A 23,104-nucleotide genomic window follows, 5' to 3' on the forward strand; every position below is an offset into this window, starting at 1 on the left:
ATTCCTGTCCCATCCCAACCCACTTTTCCCCCCTTGCTCCTATATCCGGGCATGTTCTGACAGCAGAGGTTTCAGAGCTGGGGGAGGATGAGGATTGCTGAGATGAGAGGGGAGCACTGGGCAGGCTCAGGGCTCTCTTCCCACTGAGAGTGTGGGGCTGTATTTTCTTCATTAAAAATGGGGTTTTCACCTCTGGGAAATATTCTTCTTGACTATTCAAAATATTTTTGCTTGCCAACTGCTGTCAGGGCCCTTCCCTGCCCTGCTGGGATTTTTGCCTGCTTGTCCTGCTGCTCGTGGGTGTCTCTGGTGCATCCGGCTGCCCCTGGTTTCCAGGACCTTGGGGCATTCCAGGCACGTGGAAAACTCGGTTTGAAATACACAGGTTTGAAATACACAGGTTTGAAATACACAGGTGCAATCTTTTCAGGTACAAACCCTGAGATTTCAGAAAACACAGGGCAAAGAGAAGGAATGAGCAGACAGGAATGAACCCCTCATCCGTGACAGCACAAATGAGTGGGGGTCCGGGGGATTGTAATTCGGTTTTCCCTCTGATTCACTGGCAATGGGCACTTGGAAACCCCTGTCCCTGTCACAAGCAGTGGTGGCAGGGAGGGAAAGTGTTGCAGGCTGTGTTTAAAGCTGAACCTGCTGGTCAGCCGGTGATGGATGGAGCCCTGGGACCGCTGCCTGTAAGAGCCAAATCACTTACCTTGGAAATGCAAACCTTCTGGAAAGGGAATCAATAATTTCTGGAGCCTGGCTGGTGCTGACACACGGCCTGAGTCCATGGGAAAGGAACCCTTTGTTAATCTTCCTCGAGAGGCACACGCAGCTCCTATAAAAAGCCTCTGAAGTCAGGAACTAATTACAGCTGCACGAGGCTCCAGTCTGTCAGCCCCGACAGCTCAGGGGGAGCAGGGCTGCTGCTGCTGCTGCTGCTGCTGCTGCTGCTGCTGGCCAGGATGATGGACGAGCTGCACCAGCTCCTGCCTGGCCTCTGAAAGAGGAAGAATTAATGGGCAAATAAATTACAAATCAATTATTAAACCTGGGCGGCGTGCGGGGCCCTGCTCAGCCCCTGGTATCAAATATACATTTCTAATTAACTCAGCAACTCTTGGCTAATGGGCACTGGGTGCTGCCTGCTGCTAGGAATAGGGGTTTTTGGCACGTGCTCTAAATTGAGTTTTTTATGTGTCCCTTCCTGCCCAGTGACACGGGGAGGCCACGAGGACCCTTTGGATGCACTGAGAGACCCCGAGCCTCGTGCTGGGACCCAGCAGAGCCCTGGGCACGCTGCAGGTGCTGCAGAACGAACCCAGCGCGCCCTGAGGGACCCTCAGGCTCCCCCTGAGCCCCAGTTCCCGGGGCAGAGGGAATCCAAGGCGTTTCCCTCCCTTCCCTGCTTGCTGGGAGTGTCTGTCAGCACTGGGAGCTCCTGCCATGAGGATCCCCACGGCCTGGGACCTGCCTGCAGTGTCTAGACAGATCCCAGGCCAGAAGTTTTTCCTGGAGCACAGAGAAAATCAAATCAAAGGGCTTGGCTTGGATGGATGGCTGCGCTCACACCCGCCCCTGCTCTCCTTGCTGTCCAGGATGATTCCAGAATCACTGCAAGGTGGGACAGGGCTGAGAAGCCCCTCAGGGAATTTGGCTGCCCCCAGGGTGAGGTTTTTGTGTTGGAATGGGTGCCAGGCCCCTCAGAGGAGCAGAAGCTCGGAGGGATTTGGTGTCTGCCCCACAGCAATATTTCTGCAGCTCACTAATCAATTATGGTTCTGAGACAAGCTCCCATATGGTGCCTTTTATAAACTCTCTCTCCACTTATCAAGGCTGTCTTGTTTGCCTGACATGAGCTATAAGGAGGGTGGGTTTTAGGCTAATGTTAACTCAAGCACGCAGAATGGGATTTATTTATAGAGTTTTAGAAAAGTGGAGTTTCTGAAGAGCCAAAATCTGGGTGCTAAGGAGAAAACCAAGAGCCTGGGGACTGCTCCTGCCTGAGACAGCACAGCAGGCCTGGCCTGGGAACAGCTGAACTCAGCTCAGAGAGTGGGCAGGGCAGGTCTGTCCCTCTGGAGCAGTTTCCATCCCTGAGGGACACTGGGGACAGCAGGCAGGACACCCGAGGGTGAGGGCTTGGAGGGGCTGGGACAAAGGGGGACAGGGCAGAGAGAGGAGCTCTGCAGCTCCCAGGGAGAGCAGAAATCAGCACAGGGGCTCTGGGGCTGGAGCTGAGCCCAGGGGAGAGCCCTGGGGGGCGACACGGCCATGTCCCATAGGGGGGTGACACAGCCATGTCCCATAGGGGGTGACAAGCCATGTCCCATAGGGGTGACACAGCCATGTCCCTTAGGGGGTGACATGATCCTGTTCCTTAGGGAGTGACACGGTTCTGTCCCATAGGGGGTGACACGGTTCTGTCCCTTAGAGGGTCACACAGGCCATGTCCCATAGGGGTGACACAGGCCATGTTCCTTGTGGGGTGACATGATCCTGTCCCTTAGGGGGTGACATGCCATGTCCCTTAGGAGTGACAGCCATGTCCCCATAGGGGGTGACACGGTTCTGTCCCTTAGGGGTGACACGGCCATGTCCCTTAGGGCATGGCTGTCCCTGGGGGGTGACACGGCCATCCCTTTGGGGGTGAGACTGCCATGTCCCTTAGGGGGTGACACTGCCATGTCCCTTGGGGGGGTGACACGGTTCTGTCCCTTAGGGGGTGACACTGCCATGTCCCTTAGGGGGGTGACACAGCCATGTCCCTCAGGGGGGTGACATGATCCTGTCCCCTTGTGAGGTGACACAGCTGTGTCCCTTGGGGGGTGACACAATCCTGTCCCTTGGGGGGGTGACACAATCCTGTCCCTCACGGGGTGACACGGCCATGTCCCTTGGGGGGGTGACACGGCCATGTCCCTTTGGGGGGTGACACTGCCATGTCCCTCGTCACGGAGCGAAGCAGCCTGGGGCGGGTCTCTCGCCCGAGCCGCTCCCGGCTCCCTCCCTCTCTCCTCCTCCCTCTCTCTCCGTCCCTCCCTCCCTCCCTCCCTCTCTCCCTCCCTCCCTCTCTCCCTCCCTCGCTCCCTCTCTCTCTCCGGCTCTCTTGCTCCCCCCAGCGCGCTCGCCCGGCTCCGGAGCGTCCCCTGCTCCTCCTCCCATCCCCAGGGTGCTCCCTCCAGCCATGAACAAATTCCTCTTTTCCCAGAGCCCCGCTCCTGCTCTCCAAACACAAACACTCTCCCTCTCTTCAGCTCCATCGCTTTTTCTGGTCGCGTTTTTTTCCCCCAGGTCTGTAAATCCCTGTTTCTCCTGCTCTGAACAATCCAGGCACAGGAGCAGTCTCCTAATCCGCGGCGCTGTCTCTTGGCTCTTTTTTAGTTCATCACTCAGGATATTCCACTTTATTTTACCCAAACACACAAACCCCCCCTGCTCTGTTTGCAGATTGGCTTCTGCTTGAGAGCTCCCAAATTTGCCATTCCTCTCCTGTTAACATCCACCCAGTTCTTTCCCACTGGTGAGATTTTACCATTCCAGCTGTGGATTTTTGCCCAAATTCTCTCTCCTCTGCTGAGAGATTTCATTTTGGTGCCTGGTGCTGCAGAGAGCCCCTCTCCCACACTTTTGGTTCCACCATCCTTGAAGCCAGGAGTGTGTGTAGAGGTTCTGTGCTGAATGAAGATAATTTTCCTTTTTCCCATGGGAAAAAACCCAACCTGAAAGGAAAATCCAGCACATCCACTTGGGAACCTCCCTGGGCCTGCTGCATTCTTGGGATTTGCATGATCTGAAAGGGATGAATTATGGAAACCTGGATAGGAAGCAGGATCAGAAGGCAGGGGATGGACAGGTTTCTCAGGAAGCCTCAGGAAGTTCCCAATGATCACCCAGTGGGAAGATCCTTTCCATATTTTAGAATAGTTATTTTTACCTTTTCAATCTATAAAAACTACCCCTAGTCTTTTTGAATCAACTGCTGAAATTATTATTAAAGCTCATAAATGATGTGTTGAATTGAGCAGTCGAGATCCTGAAAAAAATTGTTTCAGCTGTTCAAAATTAATATTTTGAGTAGCATCTTTCCAACAGTTCTCAATTACAAACTACTCCAGCTGCTTTTACAATGCAAGTGTCTTATCCTTTACCAAGTCACCCTTTATAAAATTTTTTTTCAAGAAATACCTCAAAAAATAAAAAAGAGAAATAGATCTCCTTATGTATCTCAAAATTCCCTTCCTAATCCCAACAAGTCCCAGCTTTCCTCCATTAAACCAGATTTGGGGCAGGTGGGGGGAAGGCTGTGGCTTGCTAACCTGACATCAGGATCACACGAGGAAGGAAGAATTTAAATTTGGCTCTTCAGGTCAAGAACAGGAAAGAATTCCCTCAATTCTGGTGCTCTGCACTTGCACCAGCTGGGGAAGGGGCTGCTGGGAAAGCCCAGCTGGCAAATGATGGGGTCTGGGGTTTTGTGGGGCTCCCTCGGGGTTTTGAGGGATCCCTCGGGGTTTTCTGGGGCTCCCTCGGGTTTTTTTTTTGGGTTCCCTCGGGGTTTTGGGGTTCCTCTGGGGTTTTATGGGGATCCCTCGGGGTTTTGTGGGGCTCCCTCGGGGTTTTGAGGGATCCCTCGGGGTTTTTTTTGGGTTCCCTCGGGGTTTTCTGGGCTCCCTCGGGTTTTGTGGGATCCCTCGGGTTTTTTTGGGTTCCCTCTTCCCGGGATCCCGCGGATCCGTTCCCGGGGGGTTCGGGATTTTGGGGGCTGCGATGTCCCCGCACCTCCACCGGGTGGCGCTCGAGCCCCGCGCATCTCCAGCGTCTCCATGGCAACGGCCGGCCCTGGGTACCGCCCTCGCATCCGCATCCTGCATCCCGCAGCCGCATCCCCACCTCAAATCCCGCATCCGCATCCCCTGGCTCACATCCCGCATCCCCATCTTATATCCCAAACCCCGCACCTGCATCCCCTGGCTCACATCCCGCATCCTCACCCCGTATCTTGCATTCCACAATGCTCACCCTTCATCCCAGCTTCCCCATCCCGCCCCCCACACCCCCCATCCTTTATCCCTCATCCCCCATCCCACCCTCCACATCCCTCATCCCCATCCCATATCCCGTATCTCGCATCCTACATTGCCCATCCCGCATCCCCTGTCCTGGATCCCACATCCCTTATCCTGCATCCTCATCCCATATCCCATTTCTTGCATCCCACATTGCCCATCCTGCATCCCAACTTCCCCATCCCGCCCCCACATCCCTCATCCCCCATCCTGCATCCCAAATTCTCCCTCCCTGCATCCCACACCCCACATCCTCATCCCATATCCCGTATCTCCCATCCTACATGGCCCATCCTGCAGCCCGACTTCCCCCTTTCTGCATCCCACATCCTGAATCCCGCATCCCCATATCCTGCATCCTCATCCCATATCCTGTATCTCGCATCCCTCATCCCCCATCCTGCATCTCAGCTTCCCCCTTTCTGCATCCCCCATCCCGGATCCTCCATCCTGGCCGCCCCCGCTCCATTCCCCATCCCTCATCCCACATCCCTCATCCCACATCTCGGCCCCCACATCCCTCATCCCCGGGGTTCCAAAAGTTCCTTCCCGGCTCTGGCACTCCCCAGAAGTGGCCCAGGGCATGCACTGTGCCCAGCACACCTCGCTCAGCTCCGTCCTGAACCCTGGAGAGGCTGGGGCAGCTCCTGGGGGGCTGGGATGGGGGCAGTGTCCCCCCAGATCTCTGTGGGGTTGGGATGGGATGGGATGGGATGGATGGGATGGGATAAGGGCAGTGTCCCCCTGGATCTCCCAGCGGCCTCAGGCTGCTCCTCCCAGCGGGGATGGGATGGGATGGGATGGGATGGGATGGGATGGGATGGGATGGGATGGGATGGGATGGGATGGGGGCAGTGTCCCCCCAGATCTCTGCAGGGCTGGGATGGGATGGGATGGGATGGGATGGGATGGGATGGGATGGGATGGGATGGGATGGGGGCAGTATCCCCCTGGATCTCTGCAGGGTTGGGATGGGATGGGATGGGATGAGGGCAGTGTCCCCCCTGATCTCTGCAGGGCTGGGATGGGATGGGATGGGATGGGATGGGATGGGATGGGGGCAGTGTCCCCCCAGATCTCTGCAGGGTTGGGATGGGATAGGATGGGATAAGGGCAGTGTCCCCCCAGATCTCTGGAGGGTTGGGATGGGATAGGATGGGATGGGATGGGATGGGATGGGATGGGATAAGGGCAGTGTCCCCCCGGATCTCCGTGTCCCAGCAGCCTCAGGCTGCTCCTCCCAGCGCTCCCCTCCTCTGCTTGGGAAGCTCCTGCTGCCACGTGGCCTTTTCCACTCCAGCATCCTGCTCTGGGCCTCGCTTTGCCTCTTGTTCTCCTTCTTTTTTTCCTCAGGAAACATCTGGAAGCTGAGTGAGAAACATTAAAAAGGGGGGAGGAGGGGAAGGGAAGAAAAGAAGAGGAAAAAAAGCAAAGGGGGAGGGGACCTTGGGAGCACCATATGATTTCACTTTCCTAAGACAACTGCAATTATGCCTTTGAGGCTTTACCAGTCACTGTAGATTCAAACCATGCTGGATGATGTCAGTGGGAAAATATGACAGCCCTACTGGCTGCTCAAAAAAAAAAAAAAAAGAAAAAGAAAAAATAGAGAAAAAGCTCATTTTCTGGCATTTTATTTCCCATTCTGAATCAGAAGAAGAGTGTTGTCCAGATGAATTTCTTCTTTATTGCTTCCCTGGGCTTGGTTGGGTCTTGCTGATCCCGTGGGAGAGGGGAAATGCCCCCAGGATCCCCCCAAGTGATCTCCTCCTGTGTGCTGCTGCTGGCTGGGTCTGCCACGAGTCCCAGAATGCTCCTGGGCTGTGCTGGGAATGGATTTCTCCCTGCTCAGACAAAAATCCTCCTGGACAATGCTGGGAATGGATTTCTCCCTGCTCAGACACATCCCAGGCCCTCTTGTTCACACTGAGCAGGGCCTGTGAATTTTTGGAAGCTGGTGAATGGGATGAGCAGGAGGTGTCAATCCCAGCTTAGCAGCCATGAGAATTCCTGTGTTCAGGCAGCTTCCAGTGAACCTGTCTGCCTTAAACTGGGCAGTCTGGGCACTTTGGGAAGCGGTGAATCCATGGGGAGCCTGGCACTGCTGTGAATCCATGGGGAAATTGGGATTGCTGTGAATCCATGGGGAAATTGGGATTGCTGGGAATCCACAAGGAGCCTGGCATTGCTGTGGATCCATGGGGAACTTGGGATTGCTGGGAATCCATGGGGAAACTGGGATTGCTGGGAATCCATGGGGAAACTGGGATTTTTGGGAATCCATGGGGAAACTGGGATTGCTGGGAGTCTATGGGGAAATTGGGATTGCTGGGAATCCATGGGGAGCCTGGCACTGCTGTGAATCCATGGGAAACTGGGATTGCTGGGAGTCTATGGGGAAATTTGCATTGCTGGGAATCCATGGAGAAACTGGCATTGCTGTGAATCCATGGGAAATTTGCATTGCTGTGGATCCATGGGGAGCCTGGCACTGCTGTGGATCCACAGGGAAATTGGCACTGCAGAGCCAGAGCCAGTCCAGCTCCAGCCCAAAAGCCAAAATTTGATTTCCTTACCTGCAGGAAACACCAAAGCCACGAATGTTCCTGGAAGGCAAAAGCAGCAGGGCTGCAAGTGTGGGCATGGGGACAGAGGAGGGTTTGAGCAAAGGCAAACCCAAAAACCTCTCTGGGAGGGAGGGAGGGATGTGAGGAGCACCCTTGGGTGGGGAGCCAAGGAAAGAACAACGCCTGCAGAGGAGAGGGGTGAGCCCAGCAGCTGGGTGGGCTCATGGTGGAGCCCCAGGAGGAGAGCCCAGCCCAGCAGGAGCCAGGATGTGACCCTGGAGCATGACAATCACAGGAACAGAGAGAAACTTTGGAAAAATGCATTTTAATCCTGTTTAAAGATGACCTGGGACATGAAACCACGTGCTGAGGGCTCCTCCAGGCTAAATCACAGAGTGAGAGCATCAGGGAATATCCTGAGTTGGAAGGGACACCCCAACAATCCCACCCTGTGCCTCAGAGCTCCTTGAATTCCGCAATCTTTGTGCTGTGCCATTCCCTGGGGATCCATGGGATTGTCTCCACTCTCCAGCTGGGGCAAGGCAGGAGAGGAAAGGTTTGAGTTTGTCCAATATTTGCCAGAACAGAGCTGGTCCCAGGTGTCACTGGGATCCTATTTCTGGAGCCCTGTGGCTCCTGTCCCTGCTGTGTCCTGCTGGGGTGGCCGTGCTCTGTGAGCTCCCCATTCCTGCACTCAGTGCACGCAGCCCCTCCCAGCCCAGCTGCCCTGGCCATGTGTGCTTTCCCTGCCCTGACCTTTCCAAGCTGTTTACACTGCTCGGGACTCATGTCCTGAACCTGCTACAAGATTTTGCAGTGGTGACAGCAAAGAGCATCCCCTGACATGTCTGTGGAGATGCAGGTCAGGCCTTTGGGCAGTGCACCCCAAGCACCCTGCCCAGGCTGCTCTCAGCATCCTGAAGGGCTTTGTTTGCCCTTTGCAGACCCCCAGGGGGAGGCAGGGGTGCAAGTGAGAATTCAGAAATTCTCCAGCCCCTCCTTACAGGGATTCTCCTGTCCAAGAACCCTTTGTGTCACACAGACAGCACTGAAATTTTATTGAGCACCTGAGTCCCAGCTGCGTGTTGAGCAGGAGGTGCCCAACCCCTCAAACCCCATCTTTGCTTTCTGGATCACCACATGAAGATGATGTTATTCCTTCAGTGCTGCTCTTGATGCAGCCTCTTGCCCTGTGCTGTTGCAGCTCAGGTTACAGCTCCAGCCCCCCTGGCTGGAGCCAAAACCAATCCTAAATCATGGATGGACACAAGGCAGGTGAGATGGGGGTGAGGGCCCTGCACCAGGCCTGGCTGAGCTCCCTGAACAGCCCTGGGAGCGGGAGGTGCCCTTCAGCCCCATCCCCAGAGCTGCTTCTGTGCCTCCTCCTCATCCTCGCCCTCCTGGATCTCCTCCCTCGGGGCTCAGCCCCAGCCCAGCACCCGTGGGTGCCCAGCACCTCGAGGGTTTTGGCTCCAAAAGTGCTTTAAAGCACTGAATTCCCCTTTGCAACCCAATCAAAACGTTCTCCAGGACTCGGATTACAGCAATTAACTCATTTCCATGTCCCCAGGCACATCTTGCTCACTTGCTGGGGCAGATTTAGGAGAAGCATTTGGGTTTCTGTCTCACCCCCCATCTCCAGCTCTGCCTTTGCTGGCTGGGAACCGAGCCTAGACATGAAATAATGAACTCAAACCCTTCCATGCATTGACCAAAGAAAACAAGCTGTCAACCTGAAATATTCCCTCTCTTCTTTTGCAGGCACACCAAATCTCCTTCCCATCCGCAGGCAGGGGAGCAGCAGGAGTAACTCAGCATGAAATTGTCAGCGACAGCGTGCGGTGCTGTTTGGAGAGCATAAATCAGTCTAGGAAATGAAAAGCATCATCTTCTCTCTCTTTCCCCCAGGTTTACTCAGCGTTTTATCCCTCTGCAGGGATGTTAGGAAGGAGATTTTTTTTGGCAGCGTAAACCCAAGTCCAACATTTGTCGTTAGGGCTTTAATTATGTTCAGTCTTCTCAGTGCTGTTTGCATTAGGCCGTAATATCTCCCTCTGCTGAGCTCCAGTGACTCCACTCGAGCATGAAAATGCTGCTGGAGAGGCTGAACCCCTCCAGGTTTTTCACTCTCAGCTCCTGGCTCGGCCCGAGGAGTCTCAGGAGCTGGGAAATTTCACCTCCTGCCCACCACGGAGTCTGGGGGATAAGGGCACAAACTGGGCAGAGATCTCTGGGTGCTGAGAGCTGAATGAAGGTTTGGGAAGGGCAGGTTTGGGCAGAGGCTCCCTGCAGCTGCCAGGGGGGGTTTGCAGGAGGAGCAGAGTCTGCCACGAGTCCCAAAATCCTCCTGGGCTGTGCTGGGAATGGATTTCTCCCTGCTCAGACACATCCCAGGCCCTCTTGCTCACACTGAGCAGGGCCCGTGAATTTTTGGAAGCTGGTGAATGGGATGAGCAGGAGGTGTCAATCCCAGCTTAGCAGCCATGAGAATTCCTGTGTTCAGGCAGCTTCCAGTGAACCCGTCTGCCTTAAACTGGGCAGTCTGGGCAGTTTGGGAAGCGGTGAATCCATGGGGAGCCTGGCACTGCTGTGAATCCATGGGGAAATTGGGATTGCTGGGAATCCATGGGGAAATTTGGATTGCTGTGTCCCAAACTTTGGAAAAATGCATTTTAATCCTGTTTAAAGATGATCTGAGACATGAAACCACGTGCTGAGGGCTCCTCCAGGCTAAATCACAGAGTCAGGGATATCCTGAGTCGGAAGGGACACCCCAACAATCCCACCCTGTGCCTCAGAGCTCCTTGAATTCTGCAATCTTTGTGCTGTGCCATTCCCTGGGGATCCGTGGGATTGTCTCCACTCTCCAGCTGGGGCAAGGCAGGAGAGGAAAGGTTTGAGTTTGTCCAATATTTGCCAGGACAGAGCTGGTCCCAGCTGTCACTGGGATCAAACTGGTCAAACCTTCCCTCCAAGAGGCACCTGGGTGGTGATGGCACCGTTGGCTTTGCTGCCTCCTTTTGCCTGGGCATTGCCACTTTTAGGGGTCAAATCATTGCCACTTTTAGGGGTCAAATCACTGCCACTTTTAGGGTTGAAATCATTGCCACTTTTAGGGGTCAAATCATTGCCACTTTTAGGGTTCAACTCATCCTCCTCAGCCTCTTTTCCTTCCCCAGACCCAAACCAGAGCTGATCCCCTCGTTCCTGGGAGCTCTCCCTGCTCCAGGAGCTGTGAATTCTCCTGCAAAGCACCAATTAGTACCAATTTTCCCAGACAGCTGCTCCCATCTGCTCCGGGGGTTGTTTGTGTTTGTGTTGTGCAGGGAGCAGCTTTTTTTTTTACTGAACTCACATGGTTCTTGCAGTTGAGTTTGTCAGAGTGAGATGAGCCATTTAATTTAAGCCAGTCCCATTTTTATTTTTATTTTTATTTTTATTTTTATTTTTATTTTTATTTTGTTTTTATTTTTATTTTTAATTTAATTTTTATTTATTTTATCTTTATCTTTTTAAATTTTATTTTTATTTTTATTTTGTTTTTATTTTTATTTTTAATTTAATTTCTATTTATTTTATCTTTTTTAATTTTATTTTTATTTTATTTTAATTTTAATTTTAATTTTTATTTTGTTTTTATTTTTATTTTTAATTTAATTTCTATTTATTTTATCTTTATCTTTTTAATTTTATTTTTATTTTATTTTAATTTTAATTTTTATTTTTATTTTGTTTTTATTTTTATTTTTAATTTAATTTTTATTTATTTTTTCTTTATATTTTTTATTTTAATTTTTATTTTTATTTTTATTTTGTATTTATTTTTATTTTGTATTTAATTTTTATTTATTTTATCTTTATCTTTATCTTTTTAAATTTTATTTTTATTTTTATTTTTATTTTTATTTTTATTTTTGCAAAGAGCCTCCCTGAGGGCCTGGGCTTTGAGTGGGTGATGCTGTGCAGCCACCAGCAGTGGCTGGAACTGTTCAAGCCCGGGTTGGATGGGGGTTGGAACAGCCTGGTTTGGTGGAAGGTGATTTTTGCACCTCCCTGGGGAGCAGAATGAACCCAAAAATCAGTGGAGAGGCCCCACATGGAAATGTCCCCCAAATTCAAACCTTTCTGCCCAGGGAATGGGTTATCCCTGCAAGGCTGGACCTGCTGGGCTCTGCCATCACCTGGGATGCATTTGGGGTGCTGTGGGATCAGCCTGGAGGGGGGGATGGATGGGTGGGGAGGGCCAGGAGGGCAGAACCCCCCCAGCCTGGGGGCTCCTGCAGGGAATTCTCATGAGGGCACGGGGAGGTTGAACTGGGAACTGGAAATGATAATGGTAACAAGTAAATAATCTGATTTTCATAGGACACTGATGCTCTGCTGCACGTTGATTTGGGGACACTGAGGTGGCTGCTGGGACATTTCTGTCCCCACTGAGTGCAGGGTGTGTCACAGACGTATTTTATAAACAATCCTTTCATTGGGATCAGGATCTTTTCTCCTGAGAAGCTGGGAAGCTTCAGCTCCTCCATGTTTTGCTGCTTTGGGATGTGATTTGGAGAATTGTTTACCCAGCATGTGAAATTGCTTTTATTTGATGAGCAATGGCAGTCACCTGTGTCGAGGCTGTGAGCAGGCACAAGATTTTATTATCATTCCATTCTTTTCCTTTCAAGCCTTCTGATGTCTCCTTTCTTCTATTCTTTTAGTGTAGTTTTAATATGTAATTTTCTTTTAATATATCTTTATATATATATTTTTTTTTCTTTTATAAACGTATATCTATTTTCTTTTAATACAATATATATATTTTAATATAATATATATATTATAATATAATATATAAAATAATATATTTTATTTTATAAAATAAAACTTCTGAAACATGGAGTCAAGATTCTCCATGTCCCTGGGACCCCTGTGGACAGCAGCACACAGGGTGCAGCACCTGAGCCCACAGAGGGATGATCCCACACCATTCCAGGGTGGGCAGCACAGGCAGAGCATCCCATCCCAAAATACCCAAAGAGCAGGCATCCCAAAAGATTCAACAGCACAGGCAGAGCATCCCATCCCAAAAGATCCAACAGCACAGGCAGAGCATCCCATCCCAAAAGATCCCAGCCTGGAGACCTGGGAGCCTCTGCCCACACCAACCCCAGGGTCTGCTTGATGAGTGGCTGCATCTCTCAAACCAAGAGCTGGGGGGAAGAACCTAAACCCAAAAAAGGCACCAGAATTACAGACAAATCAACTCCCTCTTTGTGATCCTAATGAGGAAGCCTCAAAATTCTGGGTTGTGGAAGGGATTGAGCAGACAGGGAATGCAGGAGTGGCACAGAGATCTTTTATGGAAAATCCTTTCCATAGGATTCTTCCTCCTGAGAAGCTGAGAGGCCTCAGGAACAAAATGTAACCAATGGTTATCTGCTGCTGTGGAATGCAACAGGTGCATCTGGGATTGGGCTCATGTGGTTGTTTCTGATTAATGGCCAATCACAGCCCAGCTGGCTCGGACAGAGAGCCTGAGCCACAAACTTTTGTTATCATTCTTTCTATTCTTAGCCAGCCTTCTGATGAAATCCTTTCTTCTATTCTTTTAGTATAGTTTTAATATAATATATATCATAAAATAATCAATCAGCCTTCTGAAACACGGAGTCAGATCCTCATCTCTTCCCTCCTCCTCAGACCCCCGTGGACACGGTCACACAGAGGGAATGAATGGAGCTTCTGTTGGGTGGGAAGGGCTTGGATTTCAGTGTTGGGAGGGGCCCTGGTGTGCAAAACAAACAAAGCACTGTGGCTTCTGAGCACCAGCACTCTGCTGCTCCAGAGGGGCCCGGCAATTCAGCCCCTGATGTCAAACTCCTCTCCGTTTGCAGAGGGAATTGAATTGAACAAAAGGAAGCTCAGAGAGGGGCAAGGCAGCCCAAAGCTGCTGTGATTTGGAGCTCCTGAGGCTGGTGAAGCCCAGATGGGGCTGAAGGTGGGCACAGCTTGTCCCTGACACCAGGCAGAGCATTTGGTGCCAGCCCTGTGCTGGGGGTGACCTCTCTGACCGGTGCCTCCGGTGCCTCCAGTGCCCCCAGCCCTGGGGCAGCTCCAGCAGGACGTGGGGGATGCATCCCAAGATGCCACTGCATCTGCTCTGGGGCCAAACCCTGCAATTCCCAAAGGAATTCAAACATTTGAAATTTCAAATTCAAATGGAATCGAATTTCAAATTCAATTCAAATTCCTTTTTTTTTTTTTTGAATTTGAATTTTCAAAGTCTCAAAATTTTCAAACTTGACAGTCTGAAAATTTTCAGATTCAAAAAAGGAATTCTCAAATTTAGACTTCTCGAATTTGGAATTCTCAAATTTCTTTCTCAAAGAAAATAATTTTCTTTTCTAAACAAAAGAAATAACCTTATTGCTGTCTTTGGCAGCTCCATCTGACTCCCAGCAAGCCCTGTGGCCACCCCTTCCCTGTTTATGTGACACCATCCCAGCTCATCCTGCCGTGATTAGAGCTGGCCTTTTTTGTTTGGACTGGCTTCATCCTGCCAGTTTTTAAATTGCTGATTTTTATAAACACTTGAAAGCCCTGGATGCTCTGTTTCCTCGGAATATGGCACCAACCCAGCAGAGCTAAAATCCAATCTGGACAATTCCATCACCTCCATGGCTGAAACTCCTGGCGCTGGGAGCCAGCCCCTCCTCCTGCCCTGCTGCTCTCGGGGTCCTGCAGGCAAACCCAGCTCTGGGTTGCTTTTCCCCGGCTCTGGGAGCAGGATCCATGTGCAAAACACTAGATGGCAGCTTGAGGCCACGTGTGAGCGCCCCTGTGCCCAGCCCCAGAGCAGGGCAGCGTGTGTGGCATCGCTGCTGGCACTGCCAGGGAGCTCTGGGGGTGCTCCCGCCTTTCTCCAGCTGCATTTCTGCCTGGAACTTCTTCAAAACTCTTCCCCTGGGGCCTCTGGGCCTCAGCCAGCTTTGGCAGAGAGGTTTGGGAGGAGGTTTGGCAGCTCTGCAGGCGAGGGGCAGCCTGGACACTGGGTTTGCAGGAATTCAGGGATGGCCTGAACACGAAAGGTTTAGGGAATCAGGGAGAGGGTGTTTGTAACCCTTGTGCTCTTTGTCACTTCTGAGCTGCCCATCACGACCTGGAAAGACCCCCAGGGACCAGGGTGTTTGTAACCCTTGAGCTCTTTGTCACGAGCTGGAAAGAACAGATATTCTTGTAGTGTAGTTTCAATATACCATTTTCTTTTAATATAATATAATATATATCATAGAATAATAAATCAGCCTTCTGAAACGTGGAGCCAAGATTCTCATCTCTCCCCTGGTCCTGGGACCCCTGTGAACAGCAGCACACAGGGTGGAGCACCTGAGCCCACAGAGGGATGATCCCACACCATTCCAGGGTGGGCAGCACAGGCAGAGCATCCCATCCCAAAATACCCAAAGAGCAGGCATCCCAAAAGATCCAACAGCACAGGCAGAGCATCCCATCCCAAAAGAGCCAACAGCACAGGCAGAGCATCCCATCCCAAAAGAGCCAACAGCACAGGCAGAGCATCCCATCCCAAAAGATCCCAGCCTGACCTGGGAGCCTCTGCCCACACCAACCCCAGGGTCTGCTTGATGAGTGGCTGCATCTCCCAAACCAAGAGCTGGGGGGAAGAACCTAAACCCAAAAAGACACCAGTATTACAGACAAATCAACTCCCTCTTTGTGATCCTAATGAGGAAGCCTCAAAATTCTGGGTTGTGGAAGGGATTGAGCAGACAGGGAATGGACCTGGAAAAAACCCCAGGGACCAGAGCAGGTCCCACACCCCCAGAGCAGAGGGAACTGCATCCCAAAATGCAGCCAGGCAGCATCCAGCACCCCCAGGAGCTGTGTCAGAGCAGCCCCAGTGAGGCACCCCACAAACCAGGGCAAACTGGGATTTCTGTCCCACCAAGGGCCACTTTTGAGGAACAGTTTTTCCTTCCTCCTTTCATAGGACATCTGTGCAAGCTGGAACGGCAGATTTCTTACTCTCCAGGGATGCAGCTGGCACATGAGGGGCTGATTAGAGACATTCCAGGGCTTTTTAAGGACAGGGACAAGAGGCAAGGCACGACACAGGGTGCTGTGCACCTACAGTGGCCTTTGTAGCTGCTCTGCGTCTCCAAAAGCTGCCAGGAGCTGTGGAAAACTGGGGAGCAAAGCAGGGGAGTGGGATACAAAGTCCTGGGATTCAGGTCAGTGTGTGATAGTAAATATCCCTGCAGCTCTTTGATTTTTGGAGCAAAACATCAGTAAAACAGAGGAGGTGGGAGCTGTGTGGTGCTGGGTGTCAGCTTGGAGCTGAATTCAGTGCAAACCCTCCTGGATTGTGGCTGCATCTGAGGTTTTTATCTGCTCGAGGGATTTTGGCTTTCAAGACCAGCCAGGGGTTGGGACGTGGCTTTTCCAGGCTGATTTTGCAGCTTGGAGAGGTTTCACAGCCAGGGCTGAACTCCTGAACTCCTCCACGCTTCCAGAGCTGCAGCCCAGCCCTGGGCTGGCCCTGGCCCCTGTCCTTGGGGACAATGGGGACGTGGCTCATCAGGGGTGGCTTTTTCCACCTGTGCAAGGGCTTGGACCTCACAATTTTGGGTGCCAAGAGCTGGGGGAGGTGACCAACAATGGGACATTATCCAAACAACAATGATGACAAAACCTGTGTCCAGCCTGGGCACCCACAGCAGCTGATCCAGGGATGTTCAGGCAATATTTAGTGCAAGATCCCCAGGGAAAAAGGGAAATCCCCTGGTTTTTAAGCTCTGGAAAGGGGCTGTGATGAAATCTTGCAGCTCTGGGGGATTTAGGTTGGAGGGGACCTTAAAGATCTTGTTCTAATGAGCAGGGACACCTTCCACTAGTCCAGGTTGCTCAAAATGCCATCCAGGGTGGCTTTGAGCACTTCCAGGGATGGGACAGTCCCTCCAGGGCTCGTCCCCACGGTTCTGGGAGCCCTGCAGGTCCCCTGGGGCTCAGGGCTGTCTGTCAGGAGCTGCCATGGCTGTGTGTCAGCAGAAGGGAATGTTCTCCTCCAGCATTTTCGAGGCAGCCTGACAGTCAGGATCCAGATCTCATGAGTCACCTCCCCTGCACATGTGGGCTCCAGCAGAGCCAGCATCCATCCCCCAGTGCCAACAGCAACACGGCGTCTCCTAGCAATGGGAGCAGGCCCACCACAATAAACCAGTGGGATCTGACAGCAAACTGCATCCCCTCAGCCTGCCTGAGGAGGATTTTCCAGCTCTGTCCTGCAGGGAAAGCAGAGGGAAATGGTTTGTCTGAGGCAGCCTGGAGGTCAGGGCTGTGTCTGCCCGCAGCTCTCACGCCTCTGTGGCGGTGTTCAGAGGGGTCCCAGGAGGAGGGGAGAGATGAGAATCTCGACTCCATGTTTCAGAAGGCTGATTGATTATTTTATTATAAAATATATAAAATGATACATTATAACTATACTAAAAGAACAGAAGATTTCATCAGAAGGTTAGCAGGGAATAGAAAGGAATGATGACAAAAGCTCGTGACTGATCAGAGTCCGAGCCAGCTGGGCTGTGATTGGCCATTAATGAGAAACAACCAACATGGACCAATCAAAGATGCACCTGTTGCACTCCACAGCAGCAGGTAATTATTGTTTTTCTTTTCCTCTGAGGCTTCTCAGGAGAAAAATCCTGGCAAAGGGATTTTTCAGAAAATATCATGGCGACATACCTCTTCCATCCTAATTTTCTTTCCCTGTTTATTTTTCCATTAAAGATTTTATTTTCTTTTCCCAATGGTCAGGGTGGGTGCATCCCACAGGCAAGCACCTCGTTGAAAAGTTGGAATAAATGGATATCCTTGATGCCCTCCTTCAGCACAGGATGGATTCTCTGCCACAGCCAGGGCAGCTGCTCTGCCCTCAGGAAAATATTTCGTCTGCACTGAGGTGACTGTCCCAGCTCTGGTCATTTCTCCTGTCTTTCAGCTTAAAAAACACTGGCAATTTCCAAGGATTTAATGTCCCCACCTGCCTTTAATGGGGCTATTCTCACAGCCATTGCTGTAGGTAAAGACTTAAAGTCAGCCAATAATTACTCCCACGAAAGAAACGCTGTTTTCTTGTCATGTTCCATTAAACTGGTCACAGCAGGAGCCAAAGAATTAACAGCCTCATTATCTGGCCTGCAGGATAAATCATATTAGTGAGGAGAGGAGCACAGAAGACACCAGGGGTGCAGTTCTTGATGTGTTTTAAGGGCTGAGGGTGGCTTTGGGAAAGGAAAGGATCAGGGGAAGAGGCTGGGCAGGGGTGTCCCCTCCCCGCTGGGATATCTGGGGTTTATTTTCCATGCTGGGTGAGTTCCCTCAGCTCCCTGCAGGCCTGGCTGGGGTGGGTGTGTTGTGGGAGGTGTTTTTGCTGTGGGAGGCATTCCTGGACTGGTTTTTCCTGGGATGGAGCTGTCAGCTGGGGAAGTGGATGTGTGGCAGCAGGAACCTGAGGCTCCTTTGATTAACGAGCGTTGTTGTTGTTGTTGCTTCCCCTGGAGCTGCAGAACCTGGCAGCCTCAGCATGGCTTGGAAGAACATCAAATCCCCCAGAGAGGAGACACAGAGCTCCAGCCCTTCCCCAGCGCTTCAGGGCTGGTGCTGGAGAGGGCTTGGAGCAGTTCCTGTCCCAGACACCTGCAGACACTCAGGCATGAGCACGTGGCTGGGGCTGAGCTCCTCCTGCCATAGGGCTGATGTTCCTGCTTCCATGGGCTGATGTTCCTCCTTCCTGGGCTGATGTTCCTCCTTCCCGGGGGGATGTTCCACCTTCCATGGGCTGATGTTCCTCCTTCCTGGGCTGATGTTCCTCCTTCCATGGGCTGATGTTCCTCCTTTCTGGGCTGATGTTCCACCTTCCATGGGCTGATGTTCCACCTTCCTGGGCTGATGTTCCTCCCAGCCCCAGGGCTGATGTTCCACCTTCCTAGGGTGATGTTCCTCCTTCCAGGGCTGAGCTCCTCCTGCCCATGGGGCTGATATTCCACCTTCCAGGGCCTGATATTCCTCCTTCCTGGGCTGACGTTCCTCCTTCCCGAGGCTCATGTTCTACCTTCTAGGGGCTGATGTTCCTCCCAGCCACAGGGCCGATGTTCTTCCTTCCTGGGGCTGATATTCCACCTTCCTGGGGCTGAGCTCCTCCTGCCCACAGGGCCGATGTTCCTCCTTCCTGGGGCTGATATTCCACCTTCCTGGGGCTGATGTTCCCCCTGCCCACAGGGCTGATGTTCCTCCTTCTTGAGGCTGATGTTCCTCCTTCCTGGGGCTGATATTCCACCTTCCTGGGGCTGAGCTCCTCCTGCCCACAGGGCTGATGTTCCTCCTTCTTGAGGTTGATGTTCTTCCTTCTTGAGGCTGATGTTCCACCTTCCTGTGGCTGAGGATGAAGAGATTTGCTCAGTGGAACAACACTCAGCTCCAGAGGGGTTTGGCTCACATGGGGACACCAGGTCAGGGCTGTGTCTGCCACCACGAGCCAAATCCAGGCCAGCTCTCCCTTGGATTTGGTGCCACACTTCCCTGGGACACAATTTTAGCTGGGAAAGCAAAGTCAGGGCTGGCTCCATCTGCATTTCCCTCCTGGCCTGGGAAGTTTCTCTCTGGCTCACACATCTCCCTGGAATCCCAAATGTGTCAGGCAGCCCAGGAGAGCACAGAACAAAAAGGGAATAAATCTTCCTTAAATTGCTTCAAGTTTTGAATTTATTTATTTTTTTTTTTTTAGGTCCTTGCAGACCAAATGTTCTCCCTCCTTTGTGGATGCACAGAGCAGCTGGGACATTTTGAACAGCACCTTCCTCTTCTGACCACCAGCCTGGCAGGTTCATGTTTGTACACCTGGCTCTGCATTGATTTCTTCACCTGTTTCAGAGCTGATATTACTGAAAAACTTCAGCTTTGAAGAGCCAGGGCCTCTGCTGATCCCTTTGCAGCTGCAGCCTGATGGCTTTCAGCTGCTTTGAATGATTTCTTAATTAAAGGGTCGAGGCCTAATGGCACTTCAGGGTTGAAAAATGTCCCTTGACACTTGCAGGGTATTCCCAGGACATGATCCTGGTCCTATAAATGTCATTTCACTGGAGCAATGACCTCGGGTGAGGACAGGGGGACACTTTGGAGTGACACCAGGCAGGCCTGAGCATGGCTGCTGTTGGAGTAGGAAATAGCTCCATGAAATCCCTGCAACCCCCCCTAAACCTTCTTCCTTTACCATTTCCAAAAGTTTATTTAATATTTATTCCATTTCTTTCATGTCCATTCAATTCCTGCAGGCACTGGAAATGTTGTGGCTTGGGTTGGTTTGTGGGTTTTTTTTCGTTATTTTCAAAATGTTCTGCTTTTCCCACTCCCTGCCTTTCCTCTTTTTCCACAGAGGCAACAAAAAGCCAAATTGCAGGAATGAAAAGGAAGCCAAGCTGCCTTATTAAGGCTTTAGGATTCACTAAATATTCCCACAGTCCTACCTGGGCACTGAGAAATGGAGTAGGATCAAGGAAATATCTTGGCTTTCTTTGGATAGGGAAAAAATACAAATCTAATGCCCTCTTGTGGCTCCTGACAGAGTGTGGTGCTGAGTGGTGGCAGGGCTGGCTCAAGGAAAGGTAATTTTGGGGTAGAAAAGATAATTTTAGGAATTTAGGGCTCATAAAATTGCTGAGAAAATCTGAAATCAATCCCCATTACTCAACATCCCACCCCAGCAGTGACTTCCCACTGCCTGGGGGAAATTCTTATCTCTTAAAGTGTCCTAAAATTAGGGAACCACAGCTCCTCCCTGCTTTTGTTTCAGACCTTCTTGGAAGGGGAAAATCTCTCATTCCAAAGAAATCCTGAGCTGGTCAAGTCCTGTGAGCCTCTTGTGGTGCTGCAGGATCAGCAGCACTGCTGGGATGGCTCTTCGATATTTTATTTTTTTTTTTCCATGTGAAATTTTAGCAGCGCCAACTTTTCTGTCAAAATAACCACTTCAGGATTTCTGCAGAGATATTTTTGATTTGAAGTTTTCATCTGAATGCCAAAAATCAGCGAAAAATTTAACTTTGAAGGATGAGGTTTGTGGGTTGTTTTTTGTTTTTTGTTTTTTTTTTAATTTTGCAGATTTTTGGTGGGGAGCCAAATTTATTTTCTTGGTGAAAAGTGTGAGCTGAGTGAGGGCAGAGTTCCTTTGGCGATCTCTTCGCACCCCAGGAGGAGGATGCTCAAAAATAACACTCAAGAGTTGAGACTGCAGACGTGGGATCAGCTCTGCAAACATCCCCCAGAGGGAGCATCCACAGGGATCCTCCCTGCTGGGATCAGCCTTTCCTGCTCCTTCTGTGGTCTTTAGAAATGGGATTTCTATGGGCACAGAAATGGGATTTATATGGGCACAGCACAGAATCCCAGGCTGGTTTGGACTGGGAGGGATCTTAAAGCTCATCCCATTCCACGAGCAGGGTTGTCTTCCATGATCCCAGCTTGCTCCAAGCCCTGTCCAACCTGGCCTTGGCCACTTCCCCATTTGCAGCAGAAAAAAGCAGAAAATGTGACCTCACACCCCGAGGAGCCCCTGGAAGGTTTCCTCAAGCTGGGATGGAGGGGAAGGAGCGAGCAGGGATTTTGGCAGGAAGGCCCCACACATCTGCAGGCCCTGAGCACTCTGTGCTCATTTCTCACTTTTTCCTTTCTCAGTGTCCACTTCAGGCAGAGAAATGGCTGAGAGCAGAAGCAGCAGCAGCTCTGTTGGCTGCAGGCCTGGGGAGGATCTGCCTGGTGGCTCGGGGTGCTGGGGGGGGGCTCCCCAAGTTGCTTTTATGGTGTTTGGGAGTGGGATGGGAGGCAAACACGGCCAGCAGCGCCTGACAGCTGCTGCTGGGGCCGAGGGCTCAGATGCCGTGACAAGGGAAGGGCTGCAGAGGGGATCTGGCAGCTTCTCCTGATGGTTTTGGGAGATTTTCCCTCCTTATTCCAGGCTCTGCTCAGAGCAGGGTGCAGCTTTCTGCCCTGAGAGCAGAGGCTCCTTACAGGGGCTTTTCTTCCTCCCACCCAAGCACAGATCTATGGAAAAGCTCAGCTCTGCTCCATGCCAAGAGCTCCATTTCCTCCAGGATTTCAGGAACTCCATTTCCTGGGAATCTCTTTCCAAGGGCTTTGTGCTGATCCTTCCTCCCCTCGCTGTGGGTGTTTGGGTGAGCACTGAGGCTGCTGGGCTGGAGCCACATCCCAGCTGTGCCTCCACACAGTCCTTCCTCCAGGGAAAACAAAGCCTGCAGAGGACTGGGAGCATTTCCCCCTGGGTGTTTCCCAGTGGGATGTGCACATCCAGCCCCCATTTCCATAACCAGGGAGCAGCTGAGTGTCAGGACACAGTGGGAGCATCCCCTGGTCCAACACCCAGCCAGGTCTGGGGGTGTTTGCACCAGTCAGGGCTCTTGGAGAGAGGCAGGAAGGTAGGGAATGGGAATTTTTGCCTGTTGCTGCTGCTTAGACCAAAAAAAAAGATGGAAAAGTTTCGTTCCTCAGGCTTTTTTTTTTTGTGGCCTGGACAATGTGAGTTGTTCTGAGTGCCTGCCTTGCATTCCAGGTGGGAATGCAGGAGGACACATAGGAGAGGATGGAGGGACAAGAAGCTCAGAGCAGAGCTGGCGTGGGGCAGAGGGCTCCAGCAGGAGCCTTCCCAAGCCCTGGGATCAGCAGTGGGACAGAGGAGTAAATTCAACACATATTTTCCATCCTCAGCTCTCCACTCTGCCCCTAACCTGATCCCAGTCAGAGACACACAGGCAGCTGCCAAGGAACTTTTATGACTCACTGGAAAGGGAGCCTGCAGCAGCACGGCGTGCTCAGATCCAGCTGTCTCCTCTCTGCTGTTGTTTAGGGAGGACATTTGTGCTTGCTGAGCTCACCTAGGAAAGGGCCAGGGGGCCTCTGGATGCAGGGGAAACTGGTGCTCAGCCCAGTCTGGGAACAGGCTGTGTATTCCTTAGAAAAGGGGAGCGATGGAGCTGGGCTGACAGAGCACAGCTCAGGATTTGGGGAGTGGGCAGATCTGGGGGACTCCCTGGGGCATTCCCTTCACCTTCAAGGGCTTGTACAGAGCCATCCCCAAGCCTCACGGTCCCCAGAGCACCTGGGAAGTGGAAATCCCTGGATTTGGCAGTTGTCCTTTCAAAACCCTCACCTCTCATGTGAGAGCATCAGATGCACCCTAAAAACAGGCTGGTGTTCAGCAGCAGGGCTGAGTGACACAACCAAACCTCACCCATGAAATCCAGGTTAAATGAGACCTTAAGCCCCTCTGGGTCTCTGGAAGCAGCCAGATTCTGCTGCTCTGTGTTCCTGCCCCTTTGGAGTCTCATCCCTGTCTTTAGGAACAACAGATCCACCTAAAGCCTGAAGAGTGAGACTGAAAATCCCTTCCCA

The sequence above is a fragment of the Molothrus ater genome, chromosome 20 (assembly GCF_012460135.2).
Source record: "Molothrus ater isolate BHLD 08-10-18 breed brown headed cowbird chromosome 20, BPBGC_Mater_1.1, whole genome shotgun sequence".
NCBI lineage: Eukaryota > Metazoa > Chordata > Aves > Passeriformes > Icteridae > Molothrus > Molothrus ater.